The sequence below is a fragment of the Haemorhous mexicanus genome, chromosome 5, assembly GCF_027477595.1.
Source record: "Haemorhous mexicanus isolate bHaeMex1 chromosome 5, bHaeMex1.pri, whole genome shotgun sequence".
Classification (NCBI taxonomy): Eukaryota; Metazoa; Chordata; class Aves; order Passeriformes; family Fringillidae; genus Haemorhous; species Haemorhous mexicanus.
The window spans coordinates 50,966,066-50,984,266 of NC_082345.1; the positions used below are offsets into that span (position 1 = coordinate 50,966,066).

The 18,201-nt window shown below is 35.9% G+C and overlaps 1 protein-coding gene across 3 annotated transcripts in view; it reads left to right on the forward strand.

Annotated features, from left to right (window-relative positions):
* The window catches only part of MDFIC (MyoD family inhibitor domain containing), a 51,048-nt gene that overhangs the window by 13,459 nt on the left and 19,388 nt on the right, over positions 1-18,201 (forward strand). The gene's annotated exons all lie outside the window — the stretch shown is intronic.

The window sequence follows — 18,201 nt, forward strand, 5'->3', positions numbered from 1 at the left end:
TTTCATTTGTTTTGTTATTTTGCTTAGTTGTTTTTAGTCTTATCTATACATTTATCTTCTCTGGAACTTTGTGTTAGCATTTGAAATTATTTTCAAATCTTAGTTAATTTTTTTTTTTTTTCCTAAATAATTAATCCCAGCAAATACTTACACCTCTAATGTATTGAATATCTCGATCCTTTACCGGAAACTTGAATTTACCATGTCAGATATTTAAATCTGATGATTTAAAATAATTATATTTAAATCTGATCATTTAAAATAATTTTTAAAGGGCTAGAATCAGGGAGAATTTTTCTACACGGCTTGAGAGTTTACTGAAGATTTACTTCATTCCAAAAGATTATTGTTTTAAACCTAACTGTCCCTGGACAAGCAATTGCTTTTTGCTTATTTGTAAGGTGTGTATAGCATCTTCTGCTTTTGGAATAGCCTCCTTCTCATTCCCTCTTCCTAGAAATTTCCTTATTCCCAAACCCTTGAGGACTGTAGAGTGATTCTGTGCATCCTCTAATCTGTTCACCTCCAAGACATATTGCAGTGGCTGCACTGGGGAGAGTGAAGAAATGATACTTTTTTTTCAACATATAGTAGAATTGTAGCAGATAGTGGAAATCCCTGGTAAAGTGACTTGATGATTATACATAGTTATATCTCTGTGATGGAAGGGTTAGTTGCTGCTGAATTTAAAATTAAAAAAAAAAAAAAAAGGAAAAGGAGGAAGATAGGATAAAATGTTCCAGTGTGCATGACTGTCCCCATCCTGGAGTCACAAGTAGCTTTACTCTGACTTTGAGTCAGAGTAGCACTCAGACTTTGTGGAAAGCAAGTTTAGCTGAAAGCTGTAAGTTTCTAAAACACTCAGTCTTAATAAGTGTGTAGTAGAGGCTTTATTATGATTAGATGCTGTGATGCAAACCCCTCCTTGCTTCAGATAACCTTGAGTTTAAAATTTTCTAGATGGAAGAAACAAAAATGATGAAATCAAAGCAGTTTCTTTTTGGTTTTTTTTTTTTTTGGGGTGCGAGGCTTATGAGTATGTTCTCCTTTTAAAAATTGCGGAACAGTGCTTGACCAGTTAGACATTTTGTAGTTTGCAGAAGTTTTACAACTCAATATACCTCGTAGCCAAGTTGGAAAACTAGAGCAAGGGCAGCAAACATAAACTTTCTTATCATAAATACTACTTGGGTATTTCATGTAAAAAAAAAAAGTATTGTCACTCAAAATGATCTTGAATCAACCAGATCTATTACCCCACCAAAGTAAAGTTCACAGACTGTTGTACATTGAAAGATGTTTGAGGTTGGAAATTAACAGTTTTGATTATTACAGTATATTTTAAAACTCTTTCTAAAAATTGTTTTAGACAGCGCATACTTCACAACTGTTCCACACAATCCTAATGATTCAGTTGCTTTTTTTCCCATACAGATTGTTTTCCATCCCCACACTTGATACATACTCCATTTGTCTTAGCATTAGCTTTTACTTTATAAATGTTTCCAGCATTTAATTTCCAAGGTTTTCCTTGTTTGCAGCTGTTTTATCCTGCTGTTATATGGAATTAGATTAATCAGTCAGATTTACTGGCACACTAACAACGAAGTCCAGTGTTAGAGCCCCTCTAATGACTTCATTATGTATGATTTCTCATTTGCACTTGTGAACTCAGTTTACCAGGCAACATCAATAAACTAAAACACTGCCCCTGTTTTCCACAGTAAGATATTTTACGTTCACCTTGCTTTGCCCTTTTGGTCTTTTTTTCAAGCTCCCTCTTTTAACCTCCAGAGATTTCCTCCAGATTAGCCTTTTCCCTACCTCCTTTGGAGCATCCCTTCTCCCCATTAATGAAAATGTTCATAATATCCTGGGTAAATGGTTGATCTTATGGGAAGCCTCAACCAAAGAATTTATTATTTCTGAAGAGAGTTTGAGAATCAAAAGATTACTGTATCCTGGCATATAAACAATGAAGGGCTGCATAAGAAGGAAGCAGTTGTATTAACTTTCTGTATTAATTGTTAATACAGTTGCATAACTGTTACTGGAAAACTGTTCAGTTGGAGGAGGGTCAGGGGAGAACCACAAATATCTCAGGAATGACTGGAGTAGTTGAAAATATGCCATGTTGTGGAAAACCTCCTGGAATTCAATCTGCTTGGTGTTAACAAAGGGAATAAAGAGGGGCTTTGCCTAGTCCCTAAGAAGCATGCCACAACAAACAGAAATTTGTTAAGACAATTCTTCAACTACAGCAAGACAAAGGGAGAGCTAAATATAATGTCAGGAAGTTCAGTTAGACTAGGAATAATGTGTACTTTTTTAACAGAGTATTTGAGAACAGCCAAATCCTTGGTGGCTTGATGTGTGTAAAATTGGCTTTAGTCATCATAAGGTGGCAACTGCTATCCATATCCTTGAATTTTAGAACCTGAGTAAAGGAGAGTCTTTCCATAGTGGTTCCCTCAGCTGGGAAGACACATATTTTTCAGTGTAGTTATTCTTCTAGAAAATGTTGGTACCTGTTCCCTTCTCTTCACAGACCATACATATTTTTTATATTGTTTCTAACTGTAGGGGTTCTGCTTTTCAAAAGAGCCTTAGAATAACTCCATCTGCTATCTTTTTTGGCAGTGCATTTAAAATATCTGCAAACACCTTCTGCTTATTTTCATTGTATGGTCTGGTGGCCTATAATGAAGTGGTTTTGCTTCTGTTATCACTCACTGTTGGCAAGTGAGTAGTGCAAGTTAAACATGCAGCAGGGTAACCTGTGGCTATAGGAATGAAGCCATGGCAGTTTTTGCTGTTCGGTGTTACTACAATGCTCTTCTTTGTTCTCTGGAAGAGGTATGGGATTTTTTTCCCCTCTTAGGGAAAAAAAGGCTATAAAGATGGATTTTAGAATACTTAGGCAGGATTTTTGCAGAGGGCACTAGGTTATCTTCAATGTGTGTTGCTGTGCAGAGAAGGGAATGTTTAGGAGGGAATAAAATGCCAGTCTTGAACACTATTTGCTTGTGAGGATTTAATCTCCTTTCCAGTTCTCCAGCAGAAGCTTAGCTATGTGATATTTAAGAAAACAAAAAACATCTACCATAGATTCAAATTGTCATGAATAATTGATTAATAATAATCCAATTCTGAAGATTAAATACCTAAAATATGCCCATGTTTTACAGATAGAAAGGTCATTGCTATCCATCATTTTCTAGCTTCAATTGTCTCTTTCTCCTCCATGAAACGCCTTCCTGACAAGAGTGGTTCTTCAGAAAAAGGGATGCTTCTTTCAGCTCTGTGGGGATCAATTTTACATGGTCTTGTGGCCACTATTTTATTTATTATATTCTTCTGGAGTAAAAACCTAAATATTTTTATCTTTTTGTTTTCTGTATTTTATGTTGACATTTTCACTTTACTTGATTATTTATTTAATTTTAAGGTTTGGAAATTCCTTTCTTTTTCTGGCTAAGTGAGTGATATCTGTAGTTTGTTATGATGTTTGTGTTTGTTTTTTTTTTTTTTTTTTTCCCAACAAGAAGTAGCTAATCTGCTGTTAGAAGTCTGTTTCATTTGATATTAATCCAGATATCTTTTCTTGACTTTTCTATGATGCACAGTCATCTTACAATTACTGTGATTTTGGATGATCCTGTTTATTCTGTCTATAAAATAGTGCAAAATGCTTGAGTTAACTTAAATGGTTCTTTTCAAAGTTAGAAAGTATGACAAATACAGTCTTGCAGCATAACAGTGTGTGACTACAGAAATTGTGCAGAATAGATTAATGGAAATTATTCAAAATATATTACTGGGTTTGAAAGGTGTATTCTATTAGTTAAAGAAGTGATTTATGTACAGTGTTCCAAATAGACCCAGGTATAAAAATCTGTTAACCTATGAATGAACAAAACTTAATCAGTTCAATATTTATACAGCAGTACAGTATTTGATATTTAGAAACCTCTTTAAAAAAAGGTTAATCTTTGACAAATCTGGCTAGTAGATGTGAAGAGGTCCTCCCTGAGAACATCTCTCCCAGAGATTTTCTAATCCTCTCCCCAGCACAGAACTAGCCTGTGTTGCTTCTGTTTCTCCCCAGACCTGGCAGTTCTTTTACTACAGCTGCTCCAAAAGTCTTCGAAAACCTTCTCAGGCCTATTGAGGGGCCTGGTGAGTTGCACAATAGAAGCCTTTCCCTTTGATCTTCACTTTACCCTCTCCTGGGTAGAGAGGGATTTTCACCGGTAGCTGTACCATTATAGTTACAGTCTTCAGAATCTGACTGGGTCTTTGGTGTTAGCCTGGAAAAAAGGAGACTCAGGGGAGACCTTATCACTCTCTACACCTGCCTGAAAGGAGGTTGTGGCCAGGTGGGAGTTGGTCTCTTCTCCCAGGACAAGCAAACATGGTCTCAAGCTGCACCAGGGGAGGTTCTGGTTGGTCATCAGGAGGAATTTCTTCACGGAAAGGAAGATCAGATGTTTCCCAGGGAGGCAGTGGAGTTACCATCCCTGGAGATATTTAAGGAAAGACTGGACATGGCACTTAGTGCCATGTTCTAGTTGACATGGTGGTGTTCTCTCGTAAGTTGGACTCAATGATCTCAGAAGTCTTTTCCAACCTAACTGATCCTGGTGTTTCTGTGTTTACAGAAGTCACTGTGAAATGACCTGAGTGTTGCTGTAGTAGTCCCTTGTACACCGAGCTACTGCCAGGTGTACGTGTTTTCTGTATATCCTCTTCCCTTCAACTCTGCATTGCATGCTGTAAGGCAATGCAGCTAATGGACTGAGGTAGATGAGCAATTTGTATACTCTGTTGTCACTCCATGTCAAGAAATAAACTTCTTGCTGTTGTTGATCCATTTACAGAACAGTAGTCAGACTTCACAGAGTTTAAACTGTTCCAGATGGCCATGAGATAGGAGTATGTATTCTGCATATCACTAATAGCCAGAATTACTTGGAGCCTTTTAGTTTCTGTTTTATTTTACTTGTGACTCTCAAAATGTTATCTGAATTTATGGTCTGAGGCTGAGGAAGTTTGGATGGCAGTAATCATCAGTACCAGACAAAGGTGAAATTCTTCAAGTGACTTGAAGATTACTGTGCTTGCTGTGTTTGGGCCTGAAGTAAATTGTATCTTAAATTCAGAATATTTTCCTGTGTTGTATTGGTACTGTCTCAGAATTAATCATGCTGTTGTGCCTATATGGGAAAGAATAGTTGTATTATTTTTCTGATTATTTCCTCTTATAGAGAAAAAAGTAGAATATGTTTGTAGTTCCTTAAAGAGGAGGAATAATAAAACTCTTGACTTCATTCTATGTGATATATTATACTACCAAGCCAATGAGTCAATGTGGTTTTACTCTTATGCTTTCAGTACTAACAGTATTTAGTTATCCATATTTAGTGAAGAAAACACTAAATTACAAAGTGTAAGAAAGTCTCATTATCTAAGACATACTTTGAGGAACCTGTCTGCTGGCAAAAATGTCATGAACTTAAACCATGGCAAAAGTTCTTTTTTTCTCATTTTAGATTTAATTTTGTATTTGCTGTCACTGGTGTGAAAGCATGGTGTAGGTTTATACAGCTCAAAGGCAGTACTGTATATTGTGTTTACATCAAAATAATGAAATGAGTTCTTCAAAATTAAGGAGTCAAAATAGTTTAAAATGTTTTTTTTTTTTTTTATTTACTGATAAAAAAGTTAAAGGGGGGAGAGGGACTTGTGGTCACAGGACAAGCCTTAGCTAAGTAATCGCAGTTAAACATTTTTCTTCTTTATATAGCTACATAGAGGAAAGGGAGGTCTGAATACTGCTTACTTCCTATGCATTCTGATAATATGATATCTATAGTGCAAAAGAACCCACAAGTACCTTTCCTTGAAGGTATTTTTATAAAAGACCAGGAGAAACAGGAGCCTATGACCTACTGGTGTCTTGTTTTGGTGTGGTTTTCTGTTTTCCCTTAAAAAATTCTTCATAATCCAAACCCAAGGAGCCTTTTGAAAAACATTAAAATGTCAAACAGCTGTGGTCACTCAGGCTATTTCTAATAACAACTTTTTAAAATAATTTTACTAGCAAAGTAGGCTTCCACATATATTGAGGTTTGATTTAAGAGAATGGTTGATTGTTTGCTACCTGAGCCTTAACTCTTTGTGAGTGAACTGTAGTGTTCTGGTGTGTGAGAAACATTTTTGTGTGGAGACTGCTCTTGAAGTTTGTGATTATAAAATGCAAACTCATACAACCTACTAGAATAAGTTTTCAAATTCTGAGTTTGTCTGGACCCATGATTTTTAGAGGCTTAAATTTTACTTGTAAAACTTTCTTCCTTCAAATTCTATTCTATTCTATTCTATTCTATTCTATTCTATTCTATTCTATTCTATTCTATTCTATTCTCTCAATTATCATGTTTTCTCTTTGAACTATAAATATTATGACACTTGTTTGGAGAAAATTTAGCAATGCTGATGTTAACTACAGCAGAATTTCAGCTGAGAGACTATTTTCTGTTGCAAAGGTTCCTCATGTTTAAATGAGTTTTATTGATTTATAACTCAAACTTAAGGTTGTATAATGTTTGTATAAAATATTAAGAAGTTTACTTTTGAGACAAGTCAAGTAGAGAAAAGAGTTAGGCAAACCTATAAAAAATGGCCTATGAGTCAGATTTGACCTTCAGGGCAAGTTTTTGCTACTGAGAGACAGCATAAACTATTGCCCATTTTTTGGAGATCAGGGTCAAGCCTGTTTTCAGGTATGGGTAACTTGGAAGAACTTCTTCAAAAATAAAACCTCTTAGCCAGTTAGAAGGCATCTACCTTTCCCAGTCTCCTTTCTTCAATAGGACAGGTGCATATTTTGACTGTATTCCATAAGTTGCAAGTTAAAATAAAATTCACATTTTGACAGAAAAGCAATGAGAGATTATTGTGCTGACTAGAACTGGCTGTAAGAGCAGTGTCAAACCAGAACAGAGCGTCCTTTAGGTCTGTACAATTCAGGAATACGGGAGATCGGTGAACAATACTCTTTTGCTTGAATTCCAGAATTAAAGAAAAATAAGTTTTGGTGAGAAGATTTGGGATTAACCTGCCTGGAAAAACTTGTCTGAGGGATCAACCTCAGTTTTTCACAGAGGTGATACAGAAAAATATTTGGATGGTGAGGCAGGATACAGAGATAATCTTGGATAGTGTACATGTAGTTTTCTTATAGGTGACTTTATCAAATTACACCATCTCATTTAGTATTTCGCACTTTGTAACTATGACTTTGTGAAGTATTTCCCTACTCCAATATATATATATTCTTTTTACTGTGTGATGACCTTTTAGTGATGAGTCACTGTCATATTTATAATGTAAAATCAGTAGTGGTAAATATTTTTATCCAGCAGTAGATAGATCATTCAGTGGGACTGTATGCTAATCACGCTATGAAATAACTGACAGTGTACATTAAGGCAGCTGAAGCAGCTGTAAGGTCTCCCTGCTCTGTGAGAGTCTTTGGCACAGCCCTTCTGTAAGCTGTTCTCTGCTGGATCAAATCCTGGAAACTTGCAACTGGTGTGAGTTTTGTATTTACAACAAATAAGACAGTGTTTAACTTTGGAAATATGGAAGGGAAAAAAACAACTCAGAACACTTTTTAAAGGAGTAATTCTAGTAAAAGGTGTCTGGTTTTTATCCACTCCTCTTCTTGTTCCACTCCTCTGACTGTTACTTGATATACTTCTTGGTTTGCTTGATTTTCTGATTCTCATTTGTAGCATAGTGTTATGTCTGAGGAATCTTTTTCTTACAGTTTAGTTGACAAACTCAATTTTAAGTAAATCACTATTTGGTTTTGACTGTTTGTGTTATTATAGAACATCTGCTACTCTAGCATTTTCAGAAGAACAGTGAGATCCCATTGCTGTGCTATGCTCCCACCTTGAACAAGAGAAAATAACCTGGCAATAGCTTTTGTTTGTAATCAAATCAGCATCCATCCAGGAATTCTGTTGTGATAGTTGGAAGAGGGCAAGAAGTTCAGCTCTCATTATTTATATTTTGTTGAATTTTTTTGAAGCAGGTCCTTATAGAAAAGGAGAGAAGACTTGCTTGAAAGCACGGGGAAGGTTTTGATAGAAAATACACTTTACTTTCAAAACTTATGGGTAGAAGTGCATTTCACTATGGCTATAATGCAATGGCACTTCAAACTATTGATTTTTAAAAAAACTCCTTAGAATTTAGGGTAATTTTGGAAGAAGGTAAAGGGTGTGTATAAGTGATATGGTGGAATCAAAGTTGAAAGAATGCTGAAGGTCTGCTCCCATTTTTAATAAATTATTCTGTATCCTCTTTCCCATATTTGCCTTTCTAAAGTAAAAGGATAAAGAAAAGACTGACCCATTCCTATAATAATTCTGATGCCAAGCCATTTTTCTCTTTTTTGTTTGCATAATTTTGTCTAGTGCCCCCTTTTCTTATTTTTGTTTGTTTGTCTGTTTGCTTGCTTGAACAGTCCTTTGTTTCCCTGCTTCCTTCTCTAATACAATAGCAAACCTGTAAGCAGCGACAGTGAGGTTGTGCTTAGAGGTTGACTGAAAGTATTTTAAGCTGCTTCAGTACAAGCCTGTTTCAGCATCTGCGTGTTAACATCAACATTTAATCTGGTTTTTAAGTAGCAATGAGCCTTTTTGTGTTAGCATGAGTAATCTGACTATTGGAGACCTAATAGTGAATTTTGTAAAGATACTGTGCAATTCAGGCAAAACCCCTAGCTGTTAAATTTTACAACACACTACGAAACTCAGCTTCTAGAGCCATGTGATTATGTGAGATTTAAATTTTCATAAAATAAAAAAAATTAACCCGGTCTTAGTTTGTAGCTACTGACAAAAGCAGAAAGTTAAAGTCTGAAAACTGGGGAAGCCAGTAAAAAGGATGTATTTAAAAATAAAATGTTGGTGATTTTTGAGTAGGTTGGCTTCTCTGTACTGCACTTTACAGAAACAGGGAATTTTGGCTAAATTATCGTAATGCTAATTAAATAAAAGGTAGTAGGGAAATATTCCATGGTGATTTGTTAGTCTAGCAGCCTCAGAAAATGTTATGGCACAGTAAAATTTAGCCAGTTGTACTCAAGGAACATGAAAGAAAAGGGCACAGGAATTAATTCCAAATGGCAGATAAAATGGCAGATTGCCAGAGATCTCCAGAAGAGTGGATATGGTGGTATTCGAAACTGTGTAGTTCTGCCCCCGTAGCAATTGTTTGAGTGGTTTGCTAAGTTTTATTGTTTGGGGCCAAAAAATGCAAGTGAGGCTGTGGTGTTTGCCAGGTAGGGAAAGGCTGCACAGCACAGGGGGATGGAGGAGCAGTTTAGCTCACCTCTAATCAGCCTGGGCAGGTGCTGCTGTTGCTGATGATGCTGGGAATGCTTTTGTGTGGCTGAAGGCTTGCATAAGCAGCAAGGGAAGGTGGGTTGTGTTTGATGTGGTTGCTGCGCTGTACATTGGGTATTTGTGGGTAAGAGAAGCTTGCTGTCTCAGCTGAGACTTTTTAAAGCTCTTAAACTGTGAAAGGGCAAAAAAAAGTAGCTAAATTCTAATGCTTTCACTTAAAATGCTGTTTATTCTCTTGAAATCCTTCAGCTTATTGTAAAAACGTATAATAAAATGTTTTTAAAACGTATCAATGGACATTTTTCAGTATTGCGGTTATTACTGACACAGCACAGGTTTCATTGCTATATCTGCACTCCATTTAAAAAAAAGGAACTGTGATTAGTGCAGAAGGATTTTTTTTTTCTATGAAAAAAGAGAAGTATGTCTTCTAAACAAAAAACCAAAAGGTTTTAAAACAAAACAAAACAAAACAACTGTGTTGCAAGAAGCACTGATTCCAGGCATGGAGCTAATTCAAATTTAAATGCTACTTAAAAATATTTTAACCAAAAGATGAACCAAATAAACTTCAGTGGGTCAAATTGCATAGTTTTGTAAGTTGAGAGAACTATTTTTAATAGAGAAGGAAAATATTTCCATAGGTAATGTTGAATGCTTTTAAACATGCTGGAATGAGAATAATCCCTATCTGCATGTTAGAGATAAAAACTAGTATTTTACTGTTAATATCATTTGGGCATAGCTATTTCATAGGGAATTATATCTTGTTTCATGAACAGAGTGGAGAATCAGAATTTTAGCTCAGTTGTGGAATGAAAGAAAAATGCTTTAAAGGTTATTTCATCCCATTAAAACAATTTATCTATTTTTTCAACTAATCTGATGCTTTCCCATTGAGTTAATGCATGTGTTTCTCTGAATTTTTGCACTTGTTGCTGTTGGTCACTGATGTGGCACTGTATTTTTCTAACAGGACAGATTTGTAACTGTGTGGCTCAGATATCAGAGCTTTCTTATGTATTGTTTGGGCAGCTTATGCTTTGTTTCCTTTCAGGAAACCAAGTGCATCGTTTTTACAGGAAGTTTGGTCTTCAGCAGGCACGGTCAGCAGTCTGACTTTTGCTCTGCTTTAAGGGATGGACCTGTGAGCAACTGACAAAAGTTAATTTAGTTTTTCTTTTTATTACTAGATTGAATTCATGTAATTGAGGTCATTATGAAAACTTGGCCAGGATGTGTGAGTTTTTCCAGCCAAGTCAGAAAGAGGTCTTGCTAGATCATTTTAATAGAACATGATAAATAAGCAGTTAAGTAAAAATATTTTGCCTTTTTTCCTTGGTATTGGTGACAATGATTGCATGTTGACTGTATTCAGTTTTGAATTTAACACACAAAGCTCTCAGTTGAAAAAGGTTTATGTTCAGAAAGACTCTGTGGCCTTTTCCCTTAGTATATGAAACAACTGTTTTTGAGTAAAAGTTAAACTGCCAGTCGGGTGGGGAAGGGTAAAGACAGTGAGCTCTGATACAGAGATTCAGCTTTTTAGCCCATGGATGCTTGTGGATTTGAATCTAGGGAAGAAAAAAAGAGAATGTAAGTTTTTCAAGGAGTCTGATAAGAGCACTTTTCAAAGTATATTCTCGAGAATCTTACATGTACAGCTTTCACAAAAATATTTTGGGTTAAATGGTGCCTTATCACTTCAAGGTACACCAAATAGTTAGTTCAAAGGTGGAAAAAGAGCTCTCATTTCTGGGTCATCCTGATGCCAAGCTGGTGCATTAGTGGCATACAGCAGCCCATGAGACATCATTGGTGACAGGAGCTCTGCCTGGACTTGGTGTATGATTCAAAATCGTTTGGTGATCTGGGATCCCTGGAGTGCTTTGGGATGGGGAAGCCCCACTCATGCAGCCCATGGACTTAGAAGCCTGGTGGATTGGTGAGGGGTATCCTGTATCCATCTGCTGGACCCTGCTTGCCATAGGGGAATTCTTGCAGCTGAAGAACATCCATAAATGAGACTAAATCTTCTCAGTGTGGTGTGTTGTCTGTGTAGATAGATGCTGCTTCTCTTTCTCCTCACACTTTACTTTTTCAGGATCAGGAAATAGATGGACATTTGCTGCTCTCTCAACCATTTTCCCACGTCTTTTTCCTACTGCTGGCAATCATTCTGTTAACTATGAAGTCTGCACTTATGAAAAGTTGGGTCATGAAGAGTTATTGTTGTGGACCTCAAGTCCTCACCCTGCTTTCTGACACAGAATTTCCATTTTCCCTTATGCTGCTATTGCTGAGTGTGGCTGATTTTTGGCCTGGGCTCCAGGATCCTCTCTGACCTCGAGCAGAAGGGGAGCTATTGCTTCAGCACTTGATCACTGTATAAGTATGAATTGTTTCTCTTTGTTATATTTCACTGCTTATCAACATATGAGTTATCATAAATGCTTCAGATTTGCTAGGATTTTACTTGTGAATTTTTTTTGTTTCTTCTTCCAAACTCTTTTCTGCCCTCACAGAAGTAAAGTGGCTCAGCTCACTATGTATTATTTCTCTTTGTCTCCTTCCCTTCCAGTGTTCTCTTCTTCTGGGTGGTTCCTATCGGCTCTTTTTTCTTTTGATGTTTCTGCTCTGCTATTGTTTTAATAATGTAAAATCCCAAGTTTTGGCTGTTATTTGGAGTTATTGTCCATTTGTTTCCCCTATTACATTTTTCTTGCAGCTGTGCTTTTTTTCTTTCTTTCTTTCTTTCTTGCTTTGGTTTTCTGGAACTTTGTATCAGCCAATGCCAAGCTTAACATCAGCTATAAGTTGCAAGAAAGAATAGGAGAGAGAAAATTAGTGCAGCAATGGAATCAAAAACTCAGTTATAAATTTATATATTACTATATTTGTACTCATGTTTTATGTTTTCCTGCCATCTTTTTATATAATCCTCTCTATTGCTATGTCTGTATTACTATCCTCTGTTACTATGTTTTCCCTCCTATTTTTTATTTCTGCAATTAGTTTTGTTAATTGTAGCATTGGGTTTTAAAATTATAGAGATTACAAAGATGATGCACTGAGAGCAGGTGGTCACACTTGAGGTGGAACACTTTCTAAATTCTTCTGAAATTCTGTCACTTACATGAGCTGAGGACTAGGAATCAAGGGAGTAGTGAACATTAAGGGAATTGCTCATTCCAGGCATTTCCTTTCGAGTTCTTTTAAAAACTAAGTACAGCCAGTTTATATGCATTTTTTTGGTTTGAGTTTAGGGAACTGCTGGAATCTTGACATGTGGACACTTGGTATATATGGTCAGTGAAAAATAAACCTGACCTCAGAATATCTTCTCACTCAGAGGTGAATGCTGAATGGGCTTGGCTGAGAAGCTGTTGCCTCACCATCCGACATTTTTTCCTGTGGTGAAACAGAATCTAGTTTGTCAGTGGTTGCAGGGGTTTTGAGGAAGGGAGCAGGAGGTGCTGGAGGCAAGAGAACCTGTTTGTGCACTTGCTCAGGTTACAGCTGTTAATGACATTGAGGTTATCTCTCCTCTCTGGTGCATCCTGCTGTGCCGCTTATGAGGCAAAACCCAGCAAGTGATATCCTGTTGTTTGTAGCTTCTCTTTGATGTTTTTTACTTTATTTGGGAGCAAGTAACACAATGGTGAGGGGCATCAAAACTATTTCAAATATTTGAGACAATGTGTCAGATTGCATGGGACACCAGTGTGTCTTTATGCAGTGATATTACTGTATGTTGTAGCAGATACAAATAGCATAACTGCTGTAATGTCACTCCAACAGCTTGGATTACCTGTAGTGGTTGATAAATTTACTTTTAAAATTGGAGCTCCAAACAAAGCATTCTGTTCCTCAGTGAGACAGATTGTATTGCACTCCTAGTGCCCTTTATCGTTTCAGCGCCTGTCTTCACATTTAGGAAATTGCTGATTATTTGTGTTGAAGAAATAGATCAATTTTATTACTTTAAGAATTAGCAAAGAGCTAATTCTCTGATTCTTAATGCACTGATTATTCACTTCTGAGATCTAATGTTTTGCAAGCCACTGTGTTTTATAAAGGAAGATGTAACAACAACCAATCAAACAAAAAAAACCCAAGTAGATGAAGACGCCTCTTAATAAATTACCTCTGTATAAAACACAGGACGAAATAACTAAACATCTCACATTAAAGAAGAAAAAAAAATCTTAAATTAAAAAACCCTAAAACCAACCCACAAACTAGCTGCAACAACAAACAACCAAACAACAAACTAGCTGCAGTAGTAACTAATGAATCTATTAAACTCCATAAATATGCCCTAGGAGTGTTGGAATGGTGACCAGGAGTAAACCTGCTATTCTGCATATCTGTGCAACTGTTACCACTGCAGTACATAGTTGTTATGATATGAAACATAAGAGAAAATACAGTACAATTATTTTCCAGTCCTACCAGAATGCTTGAGAAGAAAAATGGATACAGAAATGTTGTGGCAAAATTTCCCACTTTTGAATGCAACATTATGTAGGGATTTATTCCCCATGTGTATGGGTGTCTGTTACCTATAATGCCTTAGTTTGTGTTTGGCTCTTGGTATTTTGTGGTGAGTTCCTGTTGTTTGTTCTCAAGAAGTGGCAAACTATGCTACAGTAAGAGCTATATTCAACTTTATGTAGGTGTAGTTTAACAATCAGGGCATTATGTGAATTCTCTTTATTTCTAATTATATTGCGATCTGCTAAAAACTCCCAGATCATCTGCAAAGTTTATCACAAGTGACAATATTTGCAGTCTCAGAAAAAACATTGCTAATGATGGCAAGATGTGTTATATAAAGAAGAATAGTTTACTGACAATCTAATGGTAATTAGAAGCCAAAGGGTATTTTGATTCTGAGATAATTGTTACAAGATAGGTAGCTAAAAATGTTAGGGCATTTACTCAGTTTAGTAAAGATTTAAAATTTGCTGTTGCAGTCATTAAAGAAAATCAGTGGATATTTGTTCATTTTTCAAATTCACATCAGAAAGGATGTAGGATTTGTAAATAGAGAAAGTCACCCCATGTTGTCAGTTGGAAGGCTTATCAACTTTGTAAACCCTGGCTACAAGCCCTTTTCATGCTTCCCTGTGCTAACTGCATCTCTCTGGGTATGTCAAAGACATCTTTATACAATTCCTGCAACCCTTCAAACAGTGTGCAAAGTCCTGCAGTGCTTCCGAAGGAAGGCACTGCAGGTGTCTTTGCACAGATATAAGAGTACTTTGGGCACTGTCTTGTACACTTGTGTTGCTTCTCATCCCATAGACACACATGCACACGTTTGCCATTCTTTTCCACCCTTCACCAAGTGAAAGCAGACAGGATAAAATGTCTTTTCCCTTTGTCCCCTGCCAGCCTTGTTTCTGTTATACCAGGTGTTCCCTGGATGTGCTCTCAGATGTATTCTAACAAAGTGTTCTCAGTGTGGGTCCTGTAAAACTCGTACCAGCAATTTTACTACAGTATTTTCATTACAAAGGACATCCTGTTTCATAATAATATATTGTATTCATTTTGAAGATATCCTCACGTCTTACAAGAAGGAATTCTAAAAAGGTGGTTGATGCTGTTAGTTGATACTTTGTTTTCCTTGTAAAGTCAGCATGGTATAAAAAATTCAGTGTAAAAAAATGATTTTAAAAGATAGATGGTGCCTTGATGGTACCTTGTTATTTAGTTAATGTATGCCTTCTGTGATATGGTAGCTGCAGTATATGCTATTTATGTCCCAGAAAATATTCAAAAATAATTGCTGACAAAAGCCACTTCACAGGTTGACTCAGAGGTACGTCTTGTAATCTGAATGTTAATATTCTGGGTAGCTAGACAGAGAAAACTATTGATGTAGTTTGAAGATCATATTAGAGACTAGTCAGGATTTAGTAAGAAGTGAGGATGGAGAAGGATTGAGACACTTGAGTTCTCCCAGTTTCAGTAAAATTTTATGCTTATTGAGCCTATAAAACATGCAATATATAATACTTTTGACAAGTTAAGATTTTTTTTTGCTAGTCAGTGGGAAATGTTGCCTTTTATATCTAAAGAATTTATGTTTTCTCCAGAAGTAATTTAGAATCACCTTAATTTTACTCTAGAATTCAGGCAACCCCTGGTTTTACTGCACAATTCTTGACAGTCATCTGCTTTATTTTCCCCCTTATGCTTAAATCAGTGTTACAAAGAAGCACTGATAGAAACCAGAGGCCTGATTCTTACCTCCCTTACATATGGTCTGTTCCATGTGATCCATGCAGAGGAAGTAGGAGCAGTGTCCACTGAGATCAAACAGTTCCTCCAGCTCAAATTAATGTGTAGATCTTGACTTTCATTGTTAGTGGAACTGATGACCTCTGTATTTCCAGAAAAGCTCATCTTCTTATTGTAGTTGAAACCATTTTGGAAAGAGAGAAGTGTTAAAAATACTGTCAAGTGAAACAATATGTTGTATTTTCTCAATATTTGAAAGTAACATTACAGTTTTTACAGTTGTGCATTTTATTCTTCCCACATCCACCTGCAAAAATACTGTTATTGTGGCCTGATTTCTCATCATAAACTATTGTGTCATACATAAAGAAAAAAATTGTTCTTCCCTCTCTGGGTGTGTAGTCAGATAACTCAGGCTGTAAACTGCAAAGTTTCTGTTGCATCACTTTCATTGGCCAGACTAGCAAACTCCAGGGGTGTCTGTATCAGCTGCCATGGAATTGCTTTTGATGTGATTAGGCTACTAATTAACTGTCTCAGTTCTTTTCTCCTCCCTGATGTTTTGTTTTGATTCACTTTGACTCAGAGAAGTCTGCATTCGGTATATGTTTGTTCTTGTGTTTTGTATAAAATCCCTAAAGATAGCTTAGACTGTCTTCTTTTGGTCCTCTTTTGGTTGAGAATTTCCCGCAGTTGACATACATTTTTCTTTTAAATGCATGCGTCAGAATTTTTCTTTTAAAAACAGCTGGGACTTTGCAAGGTGTAAATCAGTGTGCAGTCAGGGTGCATATCTGTGTGCATATTCATTTAAAGTGTGCTAAGGGTTTTACAGTCTGAAGGAGAATGTGCGTAATTACTTCAAAACCATCAAAAACCATAATAAATGTTTACTACTTGAATTCACCAGATAGTAACCTTACAATTAAATCATTGTGCAAAGTCAGTTAAATAACAGTAGAAGTTACTGTGTTAAGGCCCGCTTTGCAAGGAAAGCAATGACAAGGAAGTGTGAAACACGCTAATAGATTGTATGCTATAGCAATGTATGGCCTTTTTATTGCTTTTCCAAGGCAGCAGATTCATGTGCAGTTATTATTACCTATATTATCTGCTAGTTTTCTATCAAAAAAGATTCAGTCTATTGAATCATTAATCTAATATTTATCATTCTTATTGAAAATCCACTAGTGTTAGCACTGTATAAAATATTGACCTAAATCTACTGCTTTTGCTAAAGATTAAAAACATATTAACCTGAAAAGCTTGGTATTTCTTAGGACATTTTGAAACTACTCATTGTAGATGTTTGAAATGACAATTTTTCTATGTTGTCTGAGGAATGATTTTTTTCTTAAATCTTTAATATATAGTAAGTGACCAATACCATCCTGATTTGACGATGCTGAATGTTCATCCAACACACATTTGAAATTTTGATGTGTATTACATTAGTTAGTGAATATCAAGAATAACATTTTTGCTCATACATAGAGTGTAAAATGGGATCTTTTGTAGCAGCACACGGCCTGTTTAGAATGATATAACAGGCGCTGAATGTTCACATATCAAACAAAATGCCATCTTTCTGTAGAAAAGAGGTGTCAAAAAGTTTCTTTGTACCTTTAACGCATGTGATTATGTAGTACAAAATGCAGAGTTTGTAAAATTTCTTGAATATACAGGCAAAAAATGAATAATTCAAAACAACTCATAAGTTCTACATTCTATTGTATCTTTTATAACGGAGGCAGAAGATAGCATTGTGTTCCCAGTAGAGCTGAATTTGCACAAGTTACACCTCGGAAAATGCCAGATGGTCTATGGTCTACTTTTGAGAGCTGTCACATATGTAAAGATTTGAAAAAAGAAAGACAGCTGAATGAGAGCAGTGGATCATTAAAGAGAGAGTGAGAGTCCCTGGGTATCACTGTGTTTTAAGAAGCATTGTGTCGTTCTCCATATTACACCTTTTTTTTTTTTTTTTAAGATATACACAACCTTTAAAAAATAAGATAAAAATATTTCTGTTCTAAACTGAGTAGTTGTGGTTTAATCTCTGAACTGTCAATTGCTTTTGTTCTTTATGCTAGAATGCGGTCATATGGTTCCTAATTGGTTTCAAGTGTGTTTTAACCATAAGATTCAAGTCTCCCTAGTGCAAAATTATCAATAAAGTTAAAATAAATTTAAATTGAGATAACTAATCCATTTGGGGTTTTATTCCATTTTGATTTGACCTGCGTATCACATGTGAATACTGTAAAGCCAGTCAGCTAAAAAGTTGTATGTTAATGCTAAAAGATGCAAGTAAGAGTACTTTGGGAACAGGATTACTTAATAAAAAATTAAAATAATTAAAAAAAAAAAGTAGAAAAGTCCCTAAACCATTAGTAAAAACAATAATGAAAGCAAAAACCTGTAACTGTTCAGATTTCCAGGACTTTCCATTTATCCACAGTTTGACAGAAGCACACCTAATTTTAAAGAATGAATTTTGGATATTTTGTCAAGTTACTGTATTGTA